Source organism: Lactuca virosa, chromosome 4, assembly GCF_052849685.1.
Source record: "Lactuca virosa cultivar CGN04683 chromosome 4, Lactuca_virosa_CGN04683_v6, whole genome shotgun sequence".
Lineage (NCBI taxonomy): Eukaryota > Viridiplantae > Streptophyta > Magnoliopsida > Asterales > Asteraceae > Lactuca > Lactuca virosa.
Window position 1 is genome coordinate 170,873,482 of NC_136429.1, and position 14,617 is coordinate 170,888,098.

General features: G+C 32.3%; 1 long non-coding RNA gene across 1 annotated transcript; it reads left to right on the forward strand.

Annotated features, from left to right (window-relative positions):
• Window positions 1-1,413: 1,413 nt before the first annotated feature.
• LOC145168606 (uncharacterized) lies at window positions 1,414-2,713 on the forward strand. The gene is made up of 2 exons (XR_013741957.1): window positions 1,414-2,387; window positions 2,467-2,713. It is a non-coding gene; the product is annotated as an uncharacterized LOC145168606 (long non-coding RNA).
• Window positions 2,714-14,617: the final 11,904 nt, after the last annotated feature.

Consider the following 14,617-nt stretch of genomic DNA (forward strand, 5'->3'; position numbering starts at 1 on the left):
ATGTATATGAACGCCGATGGATGCAACATCATGTCGGGAGAGATATCAACAATAGAAGGTCGAGAGCAAGACAAAAGAATTAATAAGAAAAAAAATCCTACACCTCAAGTCTATATTAATCTATTCATTTCATCCACAACGGGTTAAATTCGAAAAATTCAATACATTGTCGTCTGCTCCTTCTCCAAAATTTGATGCTGAATTCTAAGGATTTAATCCTCAATGTGAAGATGTTGTATCTGGTGATATGTTTTTCCCCTCTTTGGCGAATTACAAATTGTGAACGATGGAATTCTAGCGATTTAATGCTAATTACTTACGGACATGGTTTATAATATAATGACAGACGCCCTAACTCACCTCTAGATTTATGGATCTCTACATCCTTGAAATGTTTCTTTTAAGTCGGTTTTCATGCATTTTATAAAGGTTGGACGAAAATGAAACATACCTTATGTGATCTACGGGTGATTAGGATGTGTGGGCACATGGCCGAGGATATATGAAATGTTTACAAATGATGAAACCTCAACTTAAAAACCATAACATGTCATTTTTTTTATCATGGGTGATCCATGGATACTAAATTGAACTCCCACTCGCTATATACAAGTCTTGTCGAGATTAGGTGCTTAAATTGTTGAGGCTTAATTCAAACATTAGTATGAGTTGTTCTAGTAATCAAGTGGAATTATGGAAGGCTTATTTAAAGATCACTTGAAATTCATGTGCCTATACCAATAAAATGCCACTTGTTGATATGAATAATTAGTTATTATACAATAAGAAAAATAATGTTACTAACCTCGGGATTAAGAAATTACTACTTAAAGATCCTATATAAGAAGTGAAACATAAATCTAAAGAAAGTCTATATAAAGGTCATAATAGCCTAGTCATTCCACTAAAGATTACTTTACCAATTTGGAAGAGGGTGATTGAAAGTTGGGAAAATATAACGATTCTATAGAGTATGAGAATACCCTTAGTTGTAACAAACTTTTCCATTGGAAAGAGTTATATCCGATGAGTTTAAAATTATTTCACTAAAATTGACATATGTAAGTTGTTGTGCGTTATGATTACAAAAATATATACTCAGAAATAAGTTATACATAATCAATAATTTTTCTCTTTAAATTTCAGTAAAGGTTTCCTCAATGAATCATTATGTCGGCTATAGCTAAAGTTTGATAAGTTAGATAGTGTTTGCCAACTTTATAAAGAGAACAACTAGAATCAATTTAAATACCTCTAGATTAGTGGGAATAATATCACTATACTTGACATTGACAAGTTTCCTTTAGAACAACGAAATATATATTAAAAATGCTTAGTAATGAGCTAGTAAAAAAAGTTAAACTAACACCAAAAAAGGAATTGCATAATCGCCAATCTATGAGCGTGAAGCCAACCACCCCAATTAATATTCACCTTTTCAACCCTATTATTAGACCAACAAAATGAACGCACCACAATATTATCAAACAACAACGCCTTCTCCTGTTGGACTCTACCAAAAAGCATTTGATTCCTATTGATGTCGTTTCGGTTATAGAGCTTGTAATGGCTTCAGGTGCATCATCATTTTGGTCGGATCTCCATCTTGAAGCGACGATTAAATATTCAAATGGTAAAGCTAAAAAAGGGTGTGACGATGGAAAGCCCGATGGCGGACGACAGTAACCCTTTCACGAGGTTTTTCAATTTATTTGTATGATTTTCAACTTGTTTTTATGTGGATTCAAAATTTTCGAAAATCTTTTGAAGTTTCGATTTCCATATTTGTCCCTCTAAAATATCTTAGAGGTATTTTTTTTCTTTTTCTGTAAAACATATCTTTTTTTTTTAATCTCTAACCTAATAAAATACTCTTTTTATTGTCATGTGTCATTTTGTTCTTCACTCTTTAAAGAAAAAGTAAATTACCTTCATACCCTTTTTCCATTTATTAGTAAATTAAGCGGAAATTTGAATTTGAATACATGATATACCCCTTCCAATATTAACGTCATTAATTACAACGTTAGTCGGGAAGTAACTACAAGAATGAGAAATCAGCGAGCTCATAGAAATCTAGATCGGATTTAGCATCATGAAGGTGATCCATTCCAAATATATTCCTCAATCTGTCTATTTATCTGTGTTCTCTACGGTCACTAATCAGTCGGATGATAAAGAACATCTCCTCATATCCTTCTTCGTCCTTTCATATATCGTCAACACATGTCTTAGATTCGAAGAACAACTCTTCATTAACACAGACGACTCTAAAAGCGATTTCTTTTTCATCTTATTGCTCGCCTGGATTTATTTCTCACATGCTTTTTCGTTGTACTGTTAGTTTGCAAACAAGAACTATACGCACACACCAACTTTCTATTCAGGTATTTATACATATTTCAAGTACTTTGTAATCGACGGTTTTCTCTCTTTTATAATAAGAAAATTGCTTGTGACTTCCAGATCAAATTATACTTGGTTTAACTCATGGAGTGTAGGTGGATCTGATTATCATTAAGAAAATCTCATTGGAATTGGTTGAGAAGATTGGTCTATTGAAAATGGCCTTGCACATAAATTTTTATATTTCTTTATTAATATTGGCGGAGAAGGTGTAGTCGTGAGTGGCATATGGAGTGTGCATAGATCTATTGTAATGTTAGTTTAAAGTTTACAATTTGAAAAATAGCAAATACTACGATTATATGTTTGTTGTAGCATCCTATTTTTACTTCTTCCTATTACATCGTTATACCTTTTACTTTTTCCTAATTAAGACATTTTATTTTAAAATTTTCATCAATCTTTTCCAGAACATTAAGAACAGTCTTTGGCAATGGTAGCAGTGGTGTCTGTTGTGGCATCATTTGATAATTTTAGGTAGGTGGTGTTTTTATATTCTATTACCTTTATTTTAGTTATGTTTGCTTCTTGAATGTGATGTACTATTATTGGCATGCATTAGGTGGGAAATATATATATATATATATATATATATATATATATATATATATATATATATATATATATATATATATATATATATATATATATATATATATATATGCTAGCCGTTTACCCGTGCCAAGCGACATATATATATATATATATATATATATATATATATATATATATATATATATATATGCTAGCCGTTTACCCGTGCCAAGCGACAGGTGCAAATAAATTCTTTCAAAAATTAGTTTCTAGAGACGATTCGTTTTTTTGCGCAAATGAGAGTGGGATGCAGTGATGAGGGATAAAGTTTTCGTTTGTTGATTGTGATAGATGAGATAAAGTGTGAGTAGCGAATGAGGGATGGAGGGATGAAAAAAAGGGTGACGGTGAATCGAGGGAGATGATTGTGCAATCAATTGGTCATTATATAAGTAGATGTGTACTTGTATATAATGGATTTTTGATTTCAAAGTCAAATGTATCAAAAATCCTTAATTTATATTATGAATCGACCATTATATGTGAATTAGTCTAATATTATTTTTTTAAATCTTATCTATTTCTTAGTGTAATGGTATATATGTATTTTAAAATTGTACTCTGTGTTGGATAATATGTAGACATATTTAATGTTATCTATTAATAATCTTATTTATTAATAATCTTATCGTTTCATTTAAAATTCAAATGGACAATTCTATGATTTCTATCACTTCCTTAATTGTGGGTAAAATATCCCATAGATTTTTATCATATTCTCACATTGTTGACTCGTATCCAATGCTTTATAATTTGTACAACTTAAAATTAATTATGATTTTATCCTAAAAGTGATAAATCTTATATCTACTTTAACTGAAGTAATACTCATCAACTTAATAGTTTAATTGAGCTTTAAAACTCAAACTATCCAATGCTTTATAATTTGTACAACTTAAAATTAATTATGATTTTATCCTAAAAGTGATAAATCTTATATCTACTTTAACTGAAGTAATACTCATCAACTTAATAGTTTAATTGAGCTTTAAAACTCAAACGATTTAATTTCAATGCAAATTGTATTGTTTGGCTTAAGCTAAATTTTATCATTCATTGATCAAATTAATGATTTTTTTTTAAATAAAAGTATATTTGGAAACTTTTGGAAACATCATTAAAAACACCAATGTCTATACTCCAATTGTTTCTCAATTTCACACAAGTGAATGTTTAACATATTTAAATACAAATTGGATACACCAATCAGAACAAAACACAAAATTTCATGTGGATTATAAGTGTTAAAAATAGAGTTAAAATTAAATACATATTTTTAAGAAAAAAGTTTTGGTTGTTTCTTAAATAACAAAAATACTCTAACTATAGACAATAGTATATTTTAAGTTATTTGTAGATGCTGTTGAATAAATGTAATTTTCACAACGATATATTTCATTGTCCTTAGAAAAACTTAAATTGAAACTCTGAAAATGAGTCAAATAACAATGAAAAAAGATGAAGTGGTTTTCATCTTGAAGTTAATAATCTTGAATTTAAGTAAAATCACCTTCATCACTTTATATATATAATAATAAAATACATACAATAAATTCTAATAAACATAATTGTAGAATTACCTCCATCTTGAATTTAGCAACCAGTTTTCTTATATAATACAAATTATTTGGACTACAAACACCGAAACAAAGTATTAAATATTTGTCTACTTTCCACCAACTACAATTTCAATTTCAACTTCTTTTCCCATTTTCCTAATCATCTCCTTTCTCATGTAAACGAATATGGGAAATGTTTCTGATCACAATTGGATTTCAAATCCGACTGGAAATGAACAATCACACAATCCAACCGTACAAAACATCAACATCATCTTTAAACTCTAAATTAAAATCTAAATAAATGGATAAAACATGTTTAATGACTTGAATTCAAGTTTTAGGTTACAAATGTGTAGTAAAGTATTAGGAAGATGTAGACTAAACAATATCAGGTGAAAACTATAAACCGTCTTCAAAAAGCATGTTAAAGAGTAAGAGCACCTGAACAATTGTTTTTGACTTTTTTTATATAAATTCCTATGTACTTGATTGGAGGCTAACCTACACTTAAGAAACCTAATTGAATGTTGTCAGTGAGAAAGAAAAGGATTGGATTTCTAGACAGAGACTATACCAAATAAATAATTCTTATTAAAGCATTGAACTTTGAAAGAACAATGTTATAATTAGATGATTGTTTACAAAGTATACCAAATTATAGCATTGTACTTTCAGAATTATAATGCTTGAATAAGAAAAATACAAACACACCTTCATGTACACATATAAAACTATATCAACAACAGACCATAAATCCCCTAATTTAAATTTTTCTATGTATGCCATTTTTACCCTTCGACGGTTATGAAGATTTGAATATAAAGATGTGATTTTGTTGAGCATCAATACCATTTTTACCCTTCGAGGGTTAAGAAGACTTGGCAAAAAATAGTAAGTGTGAAAAAAACAATCTTATTGATCTTCCTTCTCTTATGTACATATTTTATTTTTGTAAATTGAAGAAAGCAAAACATTTTCTTGCTTCGTTTCCCCAGACATCGTAAATGCTACAAGACTCAAGATACTTGAATCTTGTTCTAAAATAAAAGCACAAGGATCCAGTGATTAGTTAAGTTTCTAGCATATTTTGGAAGTATAAATTGGAATAAATAAAAGCATTGTGGTATTGTGAAAACAAATTAAGAAATCTCAAGCATGTTAATTGAAGAAACAAAGTTTTAATGGTGGTTGAGTGGTGTTGTTTTTTGTTCATCAACAAAAAGAAACCTTGAATTGTCAATTATTTGGAAGTCATATATATGAAAGAGTTTCTTAAATTGTGTAGATTTATTTATTTGAATAAAGACTAACCAACTGGAACCCCTAATAAACCTCGAGTTGCTGCATTCATGAACTGCAATGTGACATTCAAAAAGATTAGTTAATTGTATAGGATGGATTTGCACTCAGAAAACCAAATCACACAACCCAATCCTTAAATAAAAAATATAATTTATTCAAACCACTAAAACCCATATTAAAAATACAAAAAAGTAGTCTAATTTACCGTATTTACCCCATATATTGGGTTGCTCATCATAAGAACTTGCTGTAAATAGGGTTCCCTCAACTACATAAATAAAAGAGTCTAGTAGATAAATAAATAGACTTCTAAAAATTTCAAATAATAGTAGAATCAAAACCATCAGACAGTAAAAGGAAAAAAAAACTCACCTTCTAATTATCAAGTGTGGTCTTATCTTTGCTCTTGTCATTTTTCCTACCACGAAAGTGCATCAAAACATCAACATTAGCAAAAAGTTATATAGTGCTCCATACCACAAAATTATAGAAAAGGTTTATGATGTTCAATGGTTATAAGGAAATGGTATTTATATCTGATGTCAGAAAATAGCAATACATAAGGTAGGAAAGAAGATTATGGTTTTAAGGCTTTTAGGGAAAAACATGAAATCAACTCGATAAAAACCTTGTCTGTTAACTGATACATTTGTTAGTGGAGGTGTGATCATCATCTCCATTTGGTTTTACAGTCCAAAAAAGGCCCTTGATTGTCATATCCAGGAATCATGGGTCGTAGCCAATCCTAAAAAAACATTTTGATAATTAAAGTCATGGAAGAAATATAAATAGGGTAATCAGAAACACCCACATGAAACCGTAACACTTCCATCTACTGATTCATTTTATAGCATGATGAAATAGATTTCTATTTAGGTATCTTCAATAACAGGGGGAAAAAATTAACAAAGTAAAGCACCTGATTTCGGTTCGCGTTCTTTCTCTTTATCCTTTCAATTTTGAATACGAAGTTGTTAGATATAAAAAAAGGAGTGGTTGTGAGAACAGTGGTGAAGTCCCGTTCACCTACTTTCCAAATCGAGTCTAATCGATCTTGCCAATGAGAATGCTACTAAAACCTCATTTTCTTGAAAAATCCATACAAAAAATTAATTTTAACATCAATTGATGTTATTCACGAATAAATAGGAAAAGCTTAAACCTGGAAATTAAAAGGAGAGGAATGATGGTCAGTGATAACATTTAAGTTGAGTAGTGGTGTGATGGTGTTCGAGTATAGAGTATAGAGACAAAGAGGCATGAAGAGGTGTGAGAGTGTTTGAGGAGAGAGACATAGAGAGTGCGAGGTGGTCATTAGATTAGATGTGAGGTTCGAGAGTTGCGCTAATGTGAGGTGAATTATGTGGTGGTGGTGAGTGGTCTAGTGGTGGCTCTGTCGATGCACCAAGAAGGGAGATACAGACGAACCGTGGAATAGAGACATAGAAGAAGAGGGTAGATATTCGACAATGGCTTTAGGATTTCTTTTAGTGGTGGCTGGGATTCGATATTTTGCAGCTGGTAAAATTGGAGCCGACACATATGGTTGGGGAATGGGAGGTACGTTGGCATTAGGGCTTTTGGATGGCAGTAGTTTGAGAGAGGAGTTTTACAGACGGTGACAGTTGTAGCAATGGCAGGAGATGTGTGGTTGTTCAACGATGGTGGTAATTGTTTCTAGTGGGGAAGGAGATTGAGGCATCGATGATTCTAGATTTGGGGTGGAATTTGTTCGTTGTTGGCGATGACATGGTAGTGGTGGAAATGACAGGGTTTTTAGAGAGGGTAAGGTAGAATTTGATTAGGGTTGCTCTTGGAGAAGGTGATGAATGGTGGTGACGACTGGTCGAAGAAGCGAAGATGTTATATAAAGCATAGTTGGTGTTACACCGATTCATTAGACCGAAAGTGTGGAATACCAATTCGAAGGATGACTTTTTCAATTGTTTTTCACCGAATCAGATATGATTTTCATGGAATGCATAAAGTTGTTGTATATGAAGCTTTAATGGTTGTACCTCTTAAAATTCAGCAAAACATGCTAAATGCTTATTAAGGTGTATATATATATATATATATATATATATATATATATATATATATATATATATCTTTATACACTACAAGAAAAATGACTTACAGTCACACCAAAAAAGTGTGACTATATGCGTATAGTGACATTTTATTTTTTCACTGAAAGTGTGACGGAAGGTGACGCCATCGTATGGGTCTTATGGTCACTTTAAAATGTAGTGTCTGTATGCTATGAAAACATGTGGCCGTAGTATAAAAGTGTGGCAAATGTGTACGGAATTTTGTTCCTTAAATATCCAATATTGTAGCGTTAAACAGTTATTAGTCACACATATTTATTTAACGTTGTGACTGTATATCACCAAAATGCGACATTCATGATGTTTTAGTGTAGTTGTTTTCTTACATATGGTCACACAATTTAAATTTTATTAAGATTGTTGTGTATCTTTTGTAAACTTGTAATTATGGTGAGTGTGACCATGTTTGCTAAATGGCCACAAGTACTTTACTTTCATATGTGACGAATTCTAATTATTAGTCACAAAAAACAATCAACGTTTGTGACTATAACCTAACGTATAGAGACAAACGAAGAAGTGAATTAAAATCATAAGTATTATAAAGTCACACATTTTGTTAAAATTAAGGATAATTCGGTATCGTATTAAGACTATTGGGTATATTTTAGACACATATAATTTACGGTAAACATGTCCGTGTTCGGTAAATGGACACATATAGTTAATGATCTATGTGACGATTTCCTAGTATTTAGTGTCAACAACAATCAATTATGGTATTTATTTGTCACATAAATTGTTTTCCATGTTGTTATTGTTTAACTTAGTGACAAATTTTTTTTAATAAACATCACTTTAAATCAATTGTAGTCTCATAATTCTTGTATATTATGACTATTGTTAACCATTTAGCCACACGTTACAAATTGATGTAAAGTAACCATTGTATATTTTTAGAGACATTAAAAACGTATATAACATGGCAAAAATCATACTACAGCCACTATAACTTACTATTTACTGTTACTTTTTATACATTTTAGACACATGAAAATACTTTAAATTAAAGTAACGAAACACAACAATATGAAACACAAACAAAATTCATAATTTTATATTAATAATAATTGAAATCGAAATCCATATATACATTACATTCCTAATTAAAATATCAAAGAAAGGAAAATTTTCGTAATTTAAAGAATTTAAATAATGGTTAAAAAATCAAACACATCATAAACCAAAACCTAAACATAACTAGCTAGACATTCATTTTGTTTGTATTGCTCCTTGTCTTCTTCAGAAGGGCATCAAATGATATGTAAGTTGGTTTCCTTTTTGTTGATTTTTGATGTGATATAATTTCTGATACCTATAACAACAACATTGAAACCAATAAAATTAATTCATCATAAACTTAGTATAGTACTTTATGAAGAAAATAAAGTTTAATGCAAAAAGTATTGGACATATTGAAACAAACCTCTGACTCGGTTTGCACAAGGTATTTTGGCCATGGAACAAAACTTTTATATGCATCCTCAACTAATTTGAATTCTCCAGTTTGATGGGGTAGAAAATGCAGTTTTTATAACCACTTCATCAATGGAAACTTTATAGCAATCATCTTGTAGAGGAACTCCATGAATGAATTGTCTTTCTGATGATAAGTGAATGGTACCGCGGGCAACGATGTTCCTTTTATACGGATATGATAGACTACACTTGATTGGCTACAATGACAAGTAATGTTATAATTTGGAAAAAAAACAGAAATGTATATTCATCATGTAAAAAAACACTGACCTGGTGAATGGGATTATTTAGTGAAACTTTTGGTATGTCATGATTGATAGTGGTAGTCTTAGAATCAACAGTTTTGTTGGTGGTTTTTGTATTTGCCTGATATCAAGATTTAAGACATATTTAAACATATATTTTAATAAAAAAGATTAAATAAAAGTATTGAAAACTGTAAAGTTAGTATATACTACTGTTGCAGATTTCATGGAAATCAATTTTGCATCGGGTGCTGCAGTTGCAGATTTCGTTTGAACAGGTTTTTTGTTGGGTTTTGGAATAACCTACATAATATAAAGTCCAACATGAAAAATCAGAAATCAGTACCAAACAATATATATATATATATATATATATATATATATATATATATATATATATATCAACGATGATCTAATAAGACGATAACATACTAGTGTTACAGGTTCTGAAGGTTCATTGGTTTTGAGACTAACAGGAGACGTTTCATTACTTTGTACAATCTTCTCACTTGAAATACCCTAGAAAATATAAAGAAACAGGAAAAATGTTTAAAAGAAATGCAATTTAGAACTAACATTGACAACATATATTTTCAATAAGATTACTTACAATTGTATGAGACAGATTTGGAAAGTCAGCTCCTTTTGCATTAAGATGAGCCAAAACTAGCTTTAGTGTTTGATCTTGTTCATTAACCTTTATAGACAAAGCCTTGAGTTCAGCATCTTTTTTCTCAAGCTCAAGTTTTCCATTATGCAGTGCAACTTGAAGATCTTTAATTTCTTCCTTAGATGACCCTTTGCTGCGAGGAACATTGAAATATCTGTTGTAAGTGACTCCCGTGCCGACACCCTTTAAAAATCCGCCCTTTTCCTTGCCAAAAACTAAGGTCATGGCATCCGTTCCTGGTTCAACATTTACTTGTCCTTCTTTTATCTGCTTCTCATGTTCCATCTACCAAACAAAAAATTAATAATTATTGTCTTAATAACAATGATTAAAATATTTAAAGTAAAAGAAAACGAAAAGTGTAGTGAAGTTACTAGTTTATCAGCCATGATTTTAACATCTTCATCCTTAAATTCTCCTTTACTTTCACGCCCTTTACACCACATAACTGACCTTGGGGGCATTTCCTCCTTCGAAATCACATTCTCTTCAATCTTCATAAAAAAATTAAATTATAAAGAATATGAAACAAAAGCATGTTAAATAAAATGATATGAAGTTAATGTAGCTAATGACCAAGCTTACCAACTTCCTCCTAAGAGTTGTATACCCCCCTCGTCCCATCCGATGAGCATACCTTGACATCTTTCTCGCTTTGATAGTCCTTTGTGACACATTCTGTGAAATAAAAGTAACATATTTGTCACGAACTTTTATAACCCAGATTATGATAAATAAATGAATAAGTTTTGAAAAAAGATTTTAACATTAAACTCTTGAGATTGTGTATAAGTCACAAATTTGTTCCAATCATCTTGTTAAGTGATTAGTGCACGATAACGAAGTGGGATTTTTTCAAGCTTTTTGGGATTGCCTAGATGTGGTTTGATGTAATCTGCATACAACTTTCTTCTGAAATTCCGTACAAGAATACCAAGTCTATTCATCACAAATTGTTTTCCATTTTCATGAACCTCAAAATAGCGCTAAAAAAAACAATCAGAATGTTAGTATTTAAAACTTGATTTTTACATATATTATGTTATACAGATTAAAAAATTGAAGAAAATATTTACTGTTATCTCTTCCCATAGTATGTCCTTCATTTCCGGTTTAACTTTTTTCCAGCAAAGAGCACTTAATCCCACCTTCTCACGGACAAGATCACCCAAATAGCTAACAAAGACTGCATTATTCTTCCCTGTAAACTTACCGAATTCATCAAACCTGACACGTTTTTTTTTCCACCGGAATTGACATATTCAGTCTTCAGTTTTGGCAATCGAGTCATGCCCCTCTTCCTATTTGACCTTGTAGGAACTGTTTTATGGATTTCTTCTTCCGAATCTGATTGGCTATTGTAGTGAATGTCTTTATTTTCACCATTCTCTGTATCCGAATCATATTCTTGGTTTCCATCATCTAGCTCATATTCTGTATTATAGTCAGGGATATCCTCATGTTGTTCCTTGTCAACCTCCATGATTCTTTTGTTGACAAAACAGATTGAAAATAAGTTTGATTGTTTATAAGTTTAATGATAATGTATGAACAAATAATATTACAGACAATTGCTCACATAAACATTTCATCGAACAGTTGGTGTGCAAGAAGCACACCAATATGAAGAATCAAAATTCTTTGTGTTATGCATGATCCGTGATCAATACAATCAATAACATTGAAACTATACGTACACAAACAATATACTTACACTAGAAAGCTTGATGAATGATGAACTAAAGTATGATCCTTTTGGGATATAACCTAACGCTAAACAAAACAATGGTGGAATAAATGACAGTCTATTAAATATTAAAATGATTTAACAGGTCCTAAATTGATGGAGGTTACCAAAAAATTACCGGAATTTCCTTCATCCGATCGATTGATCTTCACAGTTTTGGCGGTGCGATAGATGAAGATTTCCCGCTTTGATTTGGAGCCCAAAAACCATACAAAAAAATATTTGTCTCTCATTAGTTTTTGTTGAAATTCGTTTGGCAGATTCAAATGTGTTTCAAATTTTGATCTCATAGTAATCCCACACGATTAGAAGAAAAAATCGTGGTTTGGAAACATGTCCCGCCTTTTCAAAAATTAGTATGATTTATTTGGTAAGAATATAAATATTACATATTTGGTCCTTCTAAGTTAACAATTTATTTTTTGGAAAAACATTTATGACTATTTGAAATAAAAAATATATAAAGTTAAAAAGAAAATATACAAGGGAAAAATATTATTATATAACAAAAATAATAATAAGGTCTAGTAGGCGTAATTATTTATAATAATAATTTATATGCCATAACTCCATAAACCAATGACTATCATATGGTATTACACACTTACAATCCGTACATGACATAATGAGGTCCAAACCCACAACCAAGACCCATACATGACCTAAAGAGGTCCAAACCCACAACCAACACCCGTACATGACCTAATGAGGTCCAAACCCACAACCAACACCCATACATGACCTAAAGAGGTCTAAACCCACAACCAACACTCGTACATGACCTAATGAGGTCCAAACCCACAACCAACACCCATACATGACCAAATGAGGTCCAAACCCACAACCAACACTATGGACATGACCAAATGAGGTCTAAACCCACAACCAACACCCATACATGACCTAAAGAGGTCCAAACCCGCAACCAACACTATGGACATGACCAAATGAGGTCCAAACCCACAACCAACACCCATACATGAACAAATGAGGTCCAAACCCACAACCAACACCCATACATGACCAAATGAGGTCCAAACCCACAACCAACACCCATACATGACCAAATTAGGTCCAAATCCACAACCAACACTATGGACATGACCAAATGAGGTCCAAACCCACAACCAACACCCATACATGACCAAATGAGGTCCAAACCCACAACCAACACTATGGACATGACCAAATGAGGTCCAAACCCACAACCAACACCCATACATGACCTAAAGAGGTCCAAACCCACAACCAACACTATATACATGACCAAATGAGGTCCAAACCCACAACCAACACCCATACATGACCAAATGAGGTCCAAACCCACAACCAACACCCATACATGACCAAATGAGGTCCAAACCCACAACCAACACTATGGACATGACCAAATGAGGTCCAAACCCACAACCAACACCCATACATGACCTAAAGAGGTCCAAACCCACAACCAACACTATATACATGACCAAATGAGGTCCAAACCCACAACCAACACCCATACATGACCAAATGAGGTCGAAACCCACAACCAACACCCATACATGACCAAATGAGGTCCAAACCCACAACCAACACCCATACATGACCAAATGAGGTCCAAATCCACAACCAACACTATGGACATGACCAAATGAGGTCCAAACCCACAACCAACACCCACACATGACCAAATGAGGTCCAAACCCACAACCAACACTATGTACATGACCAAATGAGGTCCAAACCCACAACCAACACCCATACATGACCTAAAGAGGTCCAAACCCACAACCAACACTATGAACATGACCAAATGAGGTCCAAACCCACAACCAACACCCATACATGACCTAAAGAGGTCCAAACCCACAACCAACACTATATACATGACCAAATAAGGTCCAAACCCACAACCAACACCCATACATGACCAAATGAGGTCCAAACCCACAACAACACCCATACATGACCAAATGAGGTCCAAACCCACAACCAACACCCATACATGACCAAATGAGGTCCAAACCCACAACCAACGCTATGGACATGACCAAATGAGGTCCAAACCCACAACCAACACCCACACATGACCAAATGAGGTCCAAACCCACAACCAACACTATGGACATGACCAAATGAGGTCCAAACCCACAACCAACACCCATACATGACCTAAAGAGGTCCAAACCCACAACCAACACTATATACATGACCAAATGAGGTCCAAACCCACAACCAACACTATATACATGACCAAATGAGGTCCAAACCCACAACCAACACCCATACATGACCAAATGAGGTCCAAACCCACAACCAACACCCATACATGACCAAATGAGGTCCAAACCCACAACCAACACCCATACATGATCAATTGAATTAAAAAATTCATTTTACATATTTATTAAAAATTTATATATAAATTTATTTATTTGTTTGATAAAAAAAACAATGCTAGTATGGATATTATATTTAATTAATATTGTAGATAGTTTTTTACATGAATATAATAC